Source organism: Jaculus jaculus, chromosome 8 (assembly GCF_020740685.1).
Source record: "Jaculus jaculus isolate mJacJac1 chromosome 8, mJacJac1.mat.Y.cur, whole genome shotgun sequence".
NCBI classification, from domain to species: domain Eukaryota; kingdom Metazoa; phylum Chordata; class Mammalia; order Rodentia; family Dipodidae; genus Jaculus; species Jaculus jaculus.
In genome coordinates, this window is record NC_059109.1 from 37,581,092 (window position 1) to 37,594,641 (window position 13,550).

Below are 13,550 nucleotides of genomic sequence, written 5' to 3' on the forward strand. Positions count from 1 at the left end.
TTCTGCCCTCAAATCTTCTAAGCAATTAAGCCTTTCATGCTTGTCCTGCCAGAGGAAACCCAGGCCAGTTCCTATAGTCCCCGTTGCTACACTGAGCTTATAGAATAACCCTGGCATGTGCTGCTGTCTTGTCCTTGGCACCTCCAAGAGCCACTTTCACCATGGCAGAAATGCAGGTTGGACTGGAGAGATGGCTTTGCGGTTAAGGCGCCTGCCTCAAAGCCAAAGAACCTCTGTTCAATTCCATAAATAAATAAATAAATAAATAAATTTAATTAAATTAAATAAAATAAGTGAAGGTTGGCCTGGAAGGAGGGAGTGCTAACTGGTTTCTACCTGTGCCTACCAGGCAACAAGGACTCTGAGAAACTTTTCCCCAGGGCCTGGTACCTGGGACCTACCTGCATCTGACCAAGTTGTGTGTATTAGGGACCCAGGAATCACAACTAAGGTGACTAGAGCCAGAGAATTTAACTTTAAGTACACTATTCTTACCTTTCTCCATTTGCTTTTCTCCAAGGGTTAACAAACTGGCAATCTACTGTAAAAAAAAAAAAAATTCTACCTTCTTTGGTTTTTTGTTTTGTTGGTTTTCTATATAACAACTTGAGCTACTTGGATGCAAAGTTTTGGCACCATGGATCATGCTTATACAAAAGTTTTTATTCCAAGACATTGATCTCCATGGGTCTCAGGCAGTCTAAATATATTGAAACAAGAATTTGATTTTCATTTACCATAAAAAGTTTTGTTGTGATAACCTGTTACTGTGACTGTGCTAAATGGGCAGCATGTTAATCTGCCTCCTAGATACTTATATTTGTTTCCATAGAATAGTACTGCTTATAACCTGATTACAGAATTCCATTCTACAATGGGCAGAGGTTAGTACAGAGATGCATAGTTGAAAATAAGTGACTGCTCTGCGCTCAGCCCTAAACAGGACATCTCAACCTCCCACCCCAATGCTCAGGGAACCTCACAGAGGAAGGAATGGAAACGTGTAAGAACAGGAGGATGGAGAGGAGGAGTGTGAAATGCTGTCTTGGGGATAGGATATGGATTTTACACCCATACATTCACAGAAGCTGTGGTTTCGTACATGTGACTGGGCCTGTCAGTATTTTATCATGGATGGGGAAGGGTGCATGAAGCCCTACCACCCCCAGAGTAGCTAATGGCAGCCATTGTTGCTGGGAGAGGGGAGTCATGTTCACCAGCAGTGTGGTTACTGGCAAGTTGCTCATTTCTTAGCAAATAACCTCTGGAGCATTACATTCCCATTGTTGAGACCCTCCCCCCCACACCAGAAGCAGCTTAGGGGAGGAAAGGATTTATTTCAGGCTTAAAGATTTAAGGGTAAGCTTCACTATTGGTGGAGAAAAGTTTGGCAGCCAGCTCACAAGTTCACATATCCATAGCAGAGAGCACAAGCAGCAAGAGTGAGCTGGCTCTGAGCACACAGTGGACTGGACCAAACAGCCTCCAGGCCCATCCCCAGAAACACATCTCCTCCATCAGGACCCTGCCTTCCAGCGGCTCATAAGCTGGGCACTAAGTAGGAGGAGCCTCACAAGCACGCAAGGTTGTGGGGAACATTCCCCTTCAAACCACCACATTCTCCCATGGTCATGCAAGCCAGCCAGCTTCACTCTGTAGATTACAAAACAAAAGCATGAGACTAAGATGGAGGTGAGGAAGGGTGTTAGTGGAGAGAGGGGGTGGATAAGATCAAAATAAATTACATACATGTATGAAAGTGTCAAAAATGAAAAAGCAAACTTTTTGAAAGCTTTCCTTGAAAAAGGAGGGAAATGTTACAAATGTGGTCATACTTTGTGGGGTGGGGCTTGGGGAGATGGCACAGTTAGGGGTGTGTGCTTGCAAAGCTGGCCAGCACCTACATAAAGCAAGATTAAAAAAAAAAAAAGGTGGTGCAAGCATCTGGTATTCATTTGCAGCAGGAGCAAGAGGCCCTGGCACACATACATACATACATACATACATAAAAATAAGCAAAAATATTTTTTAAAACCAGAAGGCACTGAGATGTCATTGGGCCCCAACACTTGGTTTCATCTGAGGATGTGCTCCTGCCTGGATTTGAATTTCTGTTGGTAGAATACTTGCTCAGACAAGAACTGCATAATCTGCGGGCTTGCTCAAGTGCACACTAACCTAGACCAGTGCAGAAACAAAGAGAAAAAGAAAATGAGCCTGACCCGCTCACATCAGTTACCACTATATGACTATAGGTGGTTAAAATGTCATTCTGACAACTTGTAAAGCTCTTTATCATAAAAAGCAAGAAAATTCAATGCCAAATTATCTCAAGAATATTATTGATGACCTAAGTGTCATTTTCTGTTTTTATTACTTTTATTGTATTTAGCTTGTAATTCAAGCCACTTTCTAATTAATTTGGTTTGGCTCAGTTGGAAATAGAAAAAGCTAACTATCTAATAGGTGACACATGTCGCAGAGAAACCTACAACATCCCTATTTCCCTAAGATCAATCACCCATGAAATAACTTACCAAACTTTTGTTTTTCTAGCAAATTCTTAAGAAATACAATAAAATTAAATTTGTCTAGTCCAAAGAAGCACTAAGAGACATGAATGAGCAAAAGTGACCCGAAAGCCCAGCTTTATCTAGCTACAATCTCTCTTTTAGTTGTTAAAATATCCTGAAGCACTCGATCATGTTGCATTTTAATTTCAAAGCCATGTGTTTAGTAAAGCGCACATGGTCCTGATTTGAACTCCATGTTCCCCAGCTATTAAGCAGAGCTCTCGGCCGGCATGGACAAGGTCTCCAGAAGGTCAAAGGCCTCGAGCCTACATCTTGGTTAGATCTCACCCGTGTGGAGACCAGAAGCCTGGGTCAGGACATCAGTGTCTGTGACAGGCCTTGATTAGATTAGACCTACATTTATCAACTACACAGAGTGCACACATAATCTTGCAACTCAAGAATTTTGATGTATCTTTGTTTTAAAACAAAAAGCTAAATGTTATTTTACCAAAGTCTTGGCCCAGTAGCAATGGAGTGCAGCATGCAGCTTTATCATTCCATCTACCACCAGACTTACAAGGAGACAGTATATAAAGTGTATCATGAGAGCTAGGGAGGGGGTTCAACAGTTAAAAGCACTTGATTGCAAAGTCTGCCAGCTCAGGTTCAAATCCCCAGCACCCACATAAAGCAAGATGCAAAGAGGTGCATGTATCTATGATCACAAAGTGCCTTTGACAATGGGAGGTACACCCAGGAGAATCCAAAACTCCCAGGAGGACCACTGGTCTGACGCTCCTTTTGCAGCAACCTGACAGGGTATTTTTTGTTGTTGTTGTTGTTGTTTGTTTGTTTGTTTTGCAGCACTGTAGAACCCTGTCCTAAAATCGTTGTCTGACTTCCACTCACACGCCATGCAATAGATACACAAACACAAATAAATAAAGGAAAGAAATTAAATGTATGCTGAGAAGCATTTTATCTGTCTTTTAAATTTATAAACATGACATGCTGGATGCATGATATTTATAGAAACTATACTTGTAGATGATTTTCACTTTCATATAGGAGTTCAATATTTTCCTTTAGTCTCTACCTATGTTTACTTATTTGTTTTCTTCATTATTTCACTCATTTATATTTAGTGCATTAGAGCAATTCTGTCCATTTACTATTGACTCATATTTATGTGAAAGCAGTATTAAACACTTGAGTAATCTGATTTCTTTTATTCCCAAGTATGTGTCTTATATGTTACTTTAAAAGTCTTTCACTTCTTCAAATATACTGTTTCATTCTGTAGAAATGAACCATTAAACTTCCAACAAGACAGAATACAATATTTCTAGAAAAGGTTTTATTTTATTCCATTCAGCTGTTTCAAAACATGCTGCTAGGGAGATGGTGACCTCGCTTATGACTGTGGGGTGCTCCTCAATCTGACCTCAGTTTAGGATCTGCCAGGGACACCTATGCCTCTGCATGTATGTAAAATAGACTCTGGGGCAGCCATACTAATTGCAGACCTGGTTGTGGGGAATGGTCTGAATCCTCTGGGAGGGGATTAGTTCCTGCTTTCTTATATGTTTTTCTAGTTCCTCTCTTTGGATAGGGAATAGTGTTGCCCTTTTTTTCATTTTTGATAGTCTTATGTGTCCCAGGCTTACTTCACACTTGCTACATAGCCAAGTATGACCTAGAACTGCTAAGCCTCCTGCCTCTACCTCTCCAGTGCTTAGATGACAGGTACGCACCCTCATACTCCGTTGCTGTGGTGCTGGGGATCAAGCCCAGGATCTCAGGCGTGCTGTATGACACTTTACCAACTAAGTTGCATCCTAGCCCTGCGACTTCTTGAAACAATATTTCCAAGTTTGGGCTTTAAACTCAGTGTCAGTATCCTAATCCTGTGCCTTTACAAGGTCATCCAAAAGTATTCCTCATGTTAAAAAGATTGTTTCTTTTGCCAATTCATTGTTTCTGGAATGTGCATGTTCAGTTAAGTCAATGCATTTCACGTGACAGTTATAGAGTACTGGCCCAGAGTGCAGGTTTGAAAGAGGAAAAGACAGCAAGTCTTGGGGTGAAATAATTCTTTTCCTGAATAAAAGAAGAATAAAATGAGCTCATCTTAATTATATTTAAAATAATGGTCAATCACCCCCACCAGTGATCTCTTTTTTTTCCTGCCTTTAGATGAAATCTAAATGTGAGAGCCACGTTGTGCCTCATCTAAACCTGAGCAAGCGACTTTGCCAGTGTACTGTCATTGATGAGAAGTTTCAAATTACCTAATACATTTGTAAACTTTGAATTTCAAAAGCCACTGCCTAGAGTAATATTTTCATTTCTCTGTCTCAATATTTTGATGTCACACTTTTTATTTTGACATTGTAGCATTTTTAAAAATATTCAGATTCTGGGGTTGGGGATTTAGCTCAGTGGATGAGCGCTTGCCTAGCAAGCGCAAGGCCCTGGGTTCGGTCCTCAGCACCGAAAAAAAAAAAAAAAGACAAAATCATAAAAAGACCAAAAAAAAAATATTCAGATTCTGATATATACCAGGAAGAAATACCAGCTAAGATCATCATTACCTTATTGATGGGTACATTTTTAATAGTATTTGGTACACTGACTATGTACTCAATAGATCAGTCAGTTCCCTAGGCTGAGTCCTATGTAAATAGAATGAAAACACTTTTATATTTATGGCCAAGGTTAGTGACAGGCAAAAAGGGAATATATATATTCAGCATTTTTATAATTTGTTTCTAAATTAAGTTCCTACAGCCTCATTGCTACCAAACTCCCTTCCATCCTTCCCCCAGTGTTCAGGCCCTTTCATAGTTGCTCTTAGTTGATTTTTAGTTCCAAAAACAATGATCATTCCCCAGTCCCAGCCTCCCTTGTTCATCAGAAGTCTGTTTTACATGTTAAGGTTGTCAAATATTTGGCTATGTAAGCCTTGCACAATGAGCCACTCACACATTGAATAAACATTTGGAAAAGTTTAATGTGCAACTACTGTGTGCCAAGCTCTGCTCTACACAGTGAGTTTTATGATGACCGGTAGATGTGGCTGATGCTATACTAAAGAGCTGGCGTTGGGATTAGAATCTTCAGATGCTAGGGTGATCCCTTCTGTCTTTAATTACTTCATTTTAGAGCGTTTTTATCCCTTCTGGAGAGAATGTAGTATTCTGCATACTCAGGTACCTGATTCTGAATACCAAATAATGGTGACCACAAGCCTGGCTTGGCCTGTTTGGGAGACCTCTAACATTCTTTCTTTTAAATGCTTGGAGTTTTGTTGGCCTCACCCCAGTCAGCTTTCCCCTGCCTCTCTTCACTGCCAGTAGGAAGCTCTGAGCATATAGACCTGCAGAGATGTCTCAAAGAGGGGCCTAAGAAGTCAAGAAAGAGTGAGGAGTGTGGGCCTGCCTGGGGATCCTGAGACCAGGGGAACAGGTGAGGCTCTGCTTTCTCTCATGTTACATTGTGGAAACCCCCTCTTCTATGGTTGCATGCCTTTTACCCACTGCTATCAACTTTTTCTCCAGTTTTGCCTTTAAACACATTGAATGCATCTCTCTTTCCGTTCATGTTCTCAACAATTGTTTTATGTCTCTCTTGTCATTTATCCCAGGGTCTATGAGATTTGGTCATGAAGTGTTTCTTAGAATTAATCAATAGCTCCTTCAGGTTCTCTGGGTTTAATTTGTATGTATTTATTTTGGAAGATAGTACACATCCCTCTGGCATGAGATTTTGTAGTTTGTTTGGATGTTGGCAGGTTTTCAGGGAGGGAGGAAGCTGTGTCTTAGGGGCCGTGGTTCACTTTGCAAATGTGTACTCTCTAGTCTGTTCTTCAGTTGATTTACTGCATATGGAACCAACTCACTCGAAGTACACCCTGCAATTTCAGTGGTTTACAAAACCAATAAAAATATAAAATGCTGAAATAAATATTTAAGATTCCTTTTCTGCATTGTACTAAAGATATGATGGGAATAAATTTAAAAGAAAGTATTTGCACTTGAGGAATTCAGGTAAAAGTCATGAAGCTATAATTAAAAACAGAGTTATGGGGGCCAAGTAAAATTGGAGGAAAATAATTAAATTTTACTTCTCATTGTGTTTTTGTCTTACGCTCACTTACCCAAAGCTTCATTTGATAGAATATCCAATACAGCATATGTTGTCACTTTACAATAGATTTCTGTGTTTAAGTTTGGCGTGTGTACCCTATAGCTGTGTGCACCCTATATCAGGATCCTTCTCAACCCAAGACTCCCAAGAATCCAGTATCAAATGGTTTGTGCCCCTAATGATTAGTTTGCCAAATAATGGGCCTGCTTTGTTGTCTGTTTTTTGGGGTGTGGGGGTTTTTGTTTGTTTGATTGCTGTACCTCCAGCCCTCCTCCCCTTACCTTTGCTCACCCTTTCTTCTAGCTGGGACACTTAGCTTATTCTCTCACACACACACTACTTTCCCTCCACAAAAGCCATCTCACAAGCCAGCTACCTGAGTCCAGATTTATCTTCCTCCCCAGACAGACTCCCAAAGGGGCAACCCTTTGCTTCCCCACCCTGGCTGCACCTCAGCATTATTGGAAATAGCTGCTGAAAACAGAGATCCCTGAAGTTCCCCTCCCCCACATACACACCTGCTAGTTCTAACCATGGCCAAGTCCTAGAGATACATGCTTTGTCAGACTCCCCAAACAGTTCTCACACAGCTGCCTAACATTTTGCACTAATGTCTGGGGAACTATTGGTGTGATGGTGAAAAAGAAATAGCAATTCTGGAGTCTGTTGGATGGACCTTAACTTAGATCTTTATGATCTGTGGGGGAGGATGCTCTGGAAGTTTCAAGGGACTTTCCCTTTTCCTCCCTGGGTGAAGGGATGGTAGAGTTTAAAATTAGAAGGGATCACCACCATCATTGTATGCAGCCCACATTCAGTCTCAGTGACTTCTTGCCAATAAGTACAATTGGATTAGAACTTCTCAGTCCTCAACAAAACCAGTTGAGAAATCATGTAAAATGAGATACTCTATATAAACCCAAGCCAGTAGACAGTGTTAAACCAATGGCTAAATCACTTATATAATTTAATTAACCAGTATACTGGGAATCCTACTAGACAAACTGCTGCCTTATTACACACTTGCACAAAAGACTTGTCTTTGAATCATTTAGAAAAAAATTTATTCCACTGCCAAACACTGGCTTAATGATCAGTAGTGAACAATCCTTGAAGACTTAGGTAAATTAAAATTATGATTAGCTCATTTACTAAAACAAAAAATTTACTTGTTTATTAAGTAAATTTGATCATTTTTGGACCATTGATTTTATATTCATTAATTTTATGCATACCTCTCATTAAGCCTTATAGCTGTTTAATAGATAGATGTTCATATTTTAATTATATGAGAGCTAGATCCCACTCAAAGAGCCACTGAACAGCAGAGGTAGGAATCCAATGTATAACTGATTCCTAATTCTTAGGGCATGCCACAGCAACTCATGACACTAGACCAGGATTTAGGCTAAGGGTTCTTAAAATCTTGAGTTAAATATTAATCGCAGCCATGAACTTTCTCCTGTACAACTTTGTGCATAGATAAACTTTTGCATATGGTTTCAGAGGGCCTAGGGATTCTCCAATGCTCATGTTTTAAGGATCTTATCACCAGTGATTTGACACACATTGGCTTTAGCCTGGCAGCGGAGATGATTACACAACTACAAGATGATAATTGCCATGTGTTCCTCCCGGGTTGAATTTAGCACTCTAGATGATACTAGGGAGGAATAATGAGGTGTAGTAAGTACGGTTCATTTTTCTATTGGGTCTAGTGTACGTTGCAACTGAGATACCAGCCAGTCCTTTTGAATATACAGAGGAATCTTTTTAAAGTATCTTAGTTTATTTCTTTGTCAAAGAGAGAATGGGTGCACTGGGACCTCCTGCCACTGCAAACAAAGCCCAGAAGTATGTACCATTTTTGTGTATCTGGTTTTACATGGGTGGTGAGGAATTGAACTCAGGCTATCAGACTTTGCAAGCAAGCACCTTTAACTGATCCATCCTTCCAGCTACAGGTACTTTAATTTTTAGAGTCCTTTTTGTTTGGAATTCATACACTAGGACTCATATTTGATTATAAACATAAATACAGTAATAAATATTTAAAACACAGGGTTAAGAAAGGCCTTAGAAATCATGTAAGATAACAACATTCTCATGGACAAGTGAGGCAAAGAGCTCAGAAAGTCTGGGCCTCACTAAAGATCACATGTGTCAGGGTAGGGTCTGGTGACTTCAGATCCTTATTCTAGTGTTTTCCTACTCCACAGAACTGATACTAATTCATAGCTTGCACATCCAAGCACACTACTGAACATCTTCAGTCCATTCCCTTCCAGAACACACTTATGGCTCTTTTGAAAGTGAAAGAGTAACAAGATTTAACATAGATATTTGTTTCAGAGTTATAAAGTTTCACATAGAAGACTATATTGCTACACATTCGGGGACAAAGCACAGAAACCAAGAGCTTTAGTGCCACAGTGACATGGGAATTGTGATGACTTAGACAGAACTGTATATTTTCAAAAACCCAGTGGTCTAAACTCATTGGAGTAACTCACATCAGTTCATCCCTCATCTGGTAGCATGTACCAAGCACCTGACTGTGTCTCAGGCCCTGAACTTGGCCCTTGGAACACACACACACATGTAATCCATCTGTTGCCCTCACAAAGAGCTCAGGCACTGGAGGAATTGGCCTGCACAGCATAGGAATGGAGCCCTCCTCCTCATAAAAATGACTTTCATGTCCCCAGGATGCTTCCTTCTTGGAGACAGATACTTTCTGTGTGTGCTAGTGTAGCATGGCCAGAATGTAGACTCTCCTTGCAAAGAGAGTCCTCTCCCAGAAGTAGTCATGACCGTAACCAGCCCAGTTGAGATGGAGGAGCCTGTTTTCTTTCATGAGGTCACTAATTACCAACTCTGGTTTTTCAAGAGTCTCCAGATATCCAAAGAGATGATAAAAAAAAAAAAAAGTTTCCAAAGTAAAAGTAATTCTCACCTGCCAAAATTTATAAGCAAAATTATGACAAAATTGTACACAGTACTGTAAAACATCAATGGTATAGCCAAAACAAACTAGGAGATGTGACTGCTCCGGACTGGATTTGTTCCATTAAGACAGTAAGAAAGTCCTAAGGTAACATAGTTCACAGTTGTACAACTTAATAATGCCTCTTCATTCCCAGTAAATTGCCATTCTATTCTTCAGTATTTTTGTTCTTGCTTTAAAATGATTCTTTACAAGCCACACATGGTAGCACACACCTTTAATTTTAGCACTCAGGAGGCAAAGATAGGAGGATTGCCATGAGGTCAAGGCTAGCCTGTGACTACAGAGTGAGTTCCAGGTCAGCATGGGTTAGAGTGAGATACTGCCTCAAAAAAAAAAAAGAAAAGAAAAGAAAAAAAAAAACCTGATTCTATACTAAGTTGATAAGTAGTCATGGCCTTTCTGGAATTTTTGTATTTTTATGGCATTTTAAGTTGCAAATAACTTGTTTTTAACTGTGAGAGGGAAGGGAGGAATGAGAGGAGAGAAAGACATATCTGTGTGGTAAGTGTTTGTGTATATGAGTGTGATTTGGGCAGTCCATCACAATAACCACTTGGCCATCTCATCCCAAAGTGTAATGTTGGAATGTTTTACAATGCAAACCATTGGTAGCTTTATTGAATGAAATGATTTAGTATACAGGTATTTTAGTCAGATGCTACTTCATCATCAAATAATAGTGAACACAAGAACCACTCCCATAAGGTTGTGCTCTGGAGCCAAGGACTTAATAAAGAAAAGAAAACTAGGGCTGGGGAGATGGCTTAGCAGCCAAGGCCTTTGCCTGCAAAGCCAAAGGATCCCAGTTCAATTCCTCAGGACCCACGTAAGCCAGATGCACAGGGCGGCGCATGCATCTGGAGTTCGTTTGCAGGGGCTGAAGGCCCTGACATGTCTATTTTCTCACTTTCAAATGAATAAGTAAGTAAGTAAATAAATAAATACAGTTTAAAGGAAAAAAGAAAACTTGCCTGGTTCCAAACATAACACTATATTGAGCATCTGTTTATTATACAAGAGAAGAGCGCTGCCAGCCAGGCACAAGAGCATGCCATAGTGTCAGATCATCCTGAGAAATCTCCATCTGCCCTGCTTTCCTCATGTTTAATGAGTGTTGATGGGTTTTTTAAATCCATGTCTTTTTGTGTCATTCACTGGGATAATACTACAAAATGTCTCCTCGGGTACCCAGGGCATTCCAGCGTCAGTGACATGTCAGCAGCTGCAAACAGTTTTTCTTTTTAAGACTATGTAAAGCTATGGTTAAATTCTAATTTTCTAAAATAGGTCTAAGTATAGGGAGAGCCAAAATTAGGTACACTTTTCTTGCTAAAAATCAGACCACAAATTGTACATTGTGCTTGTAAAGATGATTAAGGCGGTCCAGCCACACACCAGCAGTTGGGCAGATTAATTGGAGCATGCAGATTTGTATAAAAACATGAGCTGGGAAGTACAGTTTAAAAGTTTTATGCAAGTTCCTATGTGTAATTTTCACATTTTATTATTCTTTCCTAAGAGTCCAAGATGAACTCATTGAGATGAGGGTACCAATCTGCAAGCACTTTGTCACAATACAAATGTACCTTTCTCCCGGTCAGTGAGTGGCAACCATTTTCATTCTCTAAAATCTCAAAGTGATCATTATTTTGAAATGATTGCATGATGAAACCAGAGGCACTTGTTTGAAAAGGTGTAGACCTAGCAGCGAAACAGAGCTATGGCCTCTGAGCCATGGGACATTGGGACGGGGGTGTAGTGACTCCCACGTAGAATTTATAAATGGATTCAAAATAACTCTCACCTGGTTATAGGAAGGATTTGCAATAACATATGCAAAGTGGCTGATGAAGTACAGATATTTATTGGGGAACTCAATAAATGGGGGCGGGAGATGGAGCCAGGATAGCTCGGTGAGGAGGGAGCAGTGGTGGTCATAAGGGTAATGCTGAGGGAGGACAACTAGACCCTGAGGTCAGTTATTTCTCAAAAACAGTGCTTACTTAAAACAATTGTAAAGGACTGCTTCTTTAAATCTATTGCTATGCAGCTAGAATGCAGTTTGCACAGTACAGAAGTAAAAAAGCATAATAGGTCTGTGTGTCCTTATTTACTTAAGAATCTGTTCAAAATGTTCCTGCTGCCCTTATTACACTTGCTTTACAGCAAGGAATAATGGTCTATCTCATTAGGGGAATAAGAGCTCTGCTTTTTCCCATAGTTTTGTTGTTGTTATTGTTGGAATTTAGTTGGCTGTTACCTTAAATAATGTATAAATGTTGAATTAGCTAGTCTTGTCTCTCCCTTTGACTCTCTTGGGTAAGTAAATTCCCTCTTCTTTCTTAGTTTCTTCATGTGTTTGACATCTCTCCTCCCCCTTGCTATTTTTTTCTGTTGGTATCATAAACATAATTGTTGCACCACGCGGACTCTTGCTTGAAATGGGCTGCAATCCTGTGGCACCACTTTGGAGATAATTCCCCTGCTGATTTTGTGTGTGTGTGTGTGTGTGTGTGTGTGTGTGAGAGAGAGAGAGAGAGAGAGAGAGAGAGAGAGAGAGACACTTTTCCCTGCCCGAATAAAACTGTCCGGTACTGTTAACTCAACTGTAACTCAAGTGGTGCCTCTCTGGGATCATGAGGAGATGCGCTCTTTTTGAATGAACTATAGGGTTGATTTCAAATGTTAGGACACTATGGAAGTTTAACCTGCTTCTACATATTCACTGAAAGGGACCTCATTGATTCTTACTATATTTGTCTCTGTGTGTGTGTGTGTGTGTATTTCTGATAGTAGAATGAATGGTTAATGCTTAAATTCCATGATATTATCATATCCTTGGCATTCCATCATAATTGAATTATAAATTTAGTAATATGCCAAAAGAAGTCCTGAGCAGTTCTGATAACAAAATTCAGATCTGATGCTTCCCAAGGGCTTCTGTTTCTTATATGCTTAGAGATAGGAACCTGGCATGGAATTTGGGCTTCTTCTGGCACCTCTTCCCAAGGACTGAGATTACAAGTATGCGCCACCATGCCAAGCTGTGCTGTAAACTAAGGGCAGAGTTGAACAACCCCCACTCTTGGATCACCCCCCCCCCACCATCACCATGTCTCAGTCATTCATCTGAAAACTGTCACAACCAAGGGAGCCAGCTAGGCATGCTTTGTAGCCCAGGACATCTAGAAGACAGGTCCACAGCTTTACAAAGACAACTTACACCAGTGCATGCATCCACACACATACCAAACTGCAAAGATTCCCGTGGTCACAGCAAAGTTATTGATTGGACTTGAGACATTTCTACACATTACAACTTGAAAACTTGCTTGGCTGTGACACATGGAAAGGCTATGCCTGTTCCCTTGTGCAAATAACCAATTGGAGGCTGAGGACTTCTCAGGACCATAAGTACTTTTTCAAAACAGCTGTTAGTACTTCCATTAGTCTTGAACCCAAGATTTTTTGTAACCAGAAACTGCTGGTTCGAAGTTTAATATACCCCCCATTTATGATTATGTTATGTTATGTTAGTTATGATTAGTTAGTTTGATGCATGCTACACTGGGAAAACAACTAAAACTACCCAGCTCACAATGAGCATAGACACTTTCTGAATAGTGGCCAGTACCTGAAGAATCCTTCCTTAATGTCAGGGTTGAAGAGATGGCTTAGCAGTTAAGACGCTTGCCTACAAAGCTATAGGACCCAGGTTTGATTCCCCAGGACCCACAAAAGCCAGATGCACAAGGTGGATCTTGTGTCTGGAGTATATTTGCCGCAGGTGAAAGTCCTGACACTTCCATTCCTGTCTCTATTTGCCTCTTTCTCTCTTAAATAAATAAATAAACCAAGATCAATATGTAACAGTA

General features: G+C 40.2%; 1 protein-coding gene across 5 annotated transcripts in view; it reads left to right on the forward strand.

Annotated features, from left to right (window-relative positions):
- The window catches only part of Cdin1 (CDAN1 interacting nuclease 1), a 247,415-nt gene that overhangs the window by 203,961 nt on the left and 29,904 nt on the right, over window positions 1-13,550 (forward strand). Inside the window, exon 11 of one of the 5 annotated variants that reach the window (XR_006638558.1) lies at window positions 5,876-5,984. The exons of the other annotated variants lie outside the window; for them this stretch is intronic. The gene's annotated coding sequence lies outside the window, so the exon portion shown is untranslated. The remainder of the gene's footprint in view (window positions 1-5,875; window positions 5,985-13,550) is intronic. 5 annotated transcript variants of the gene reach the window in all.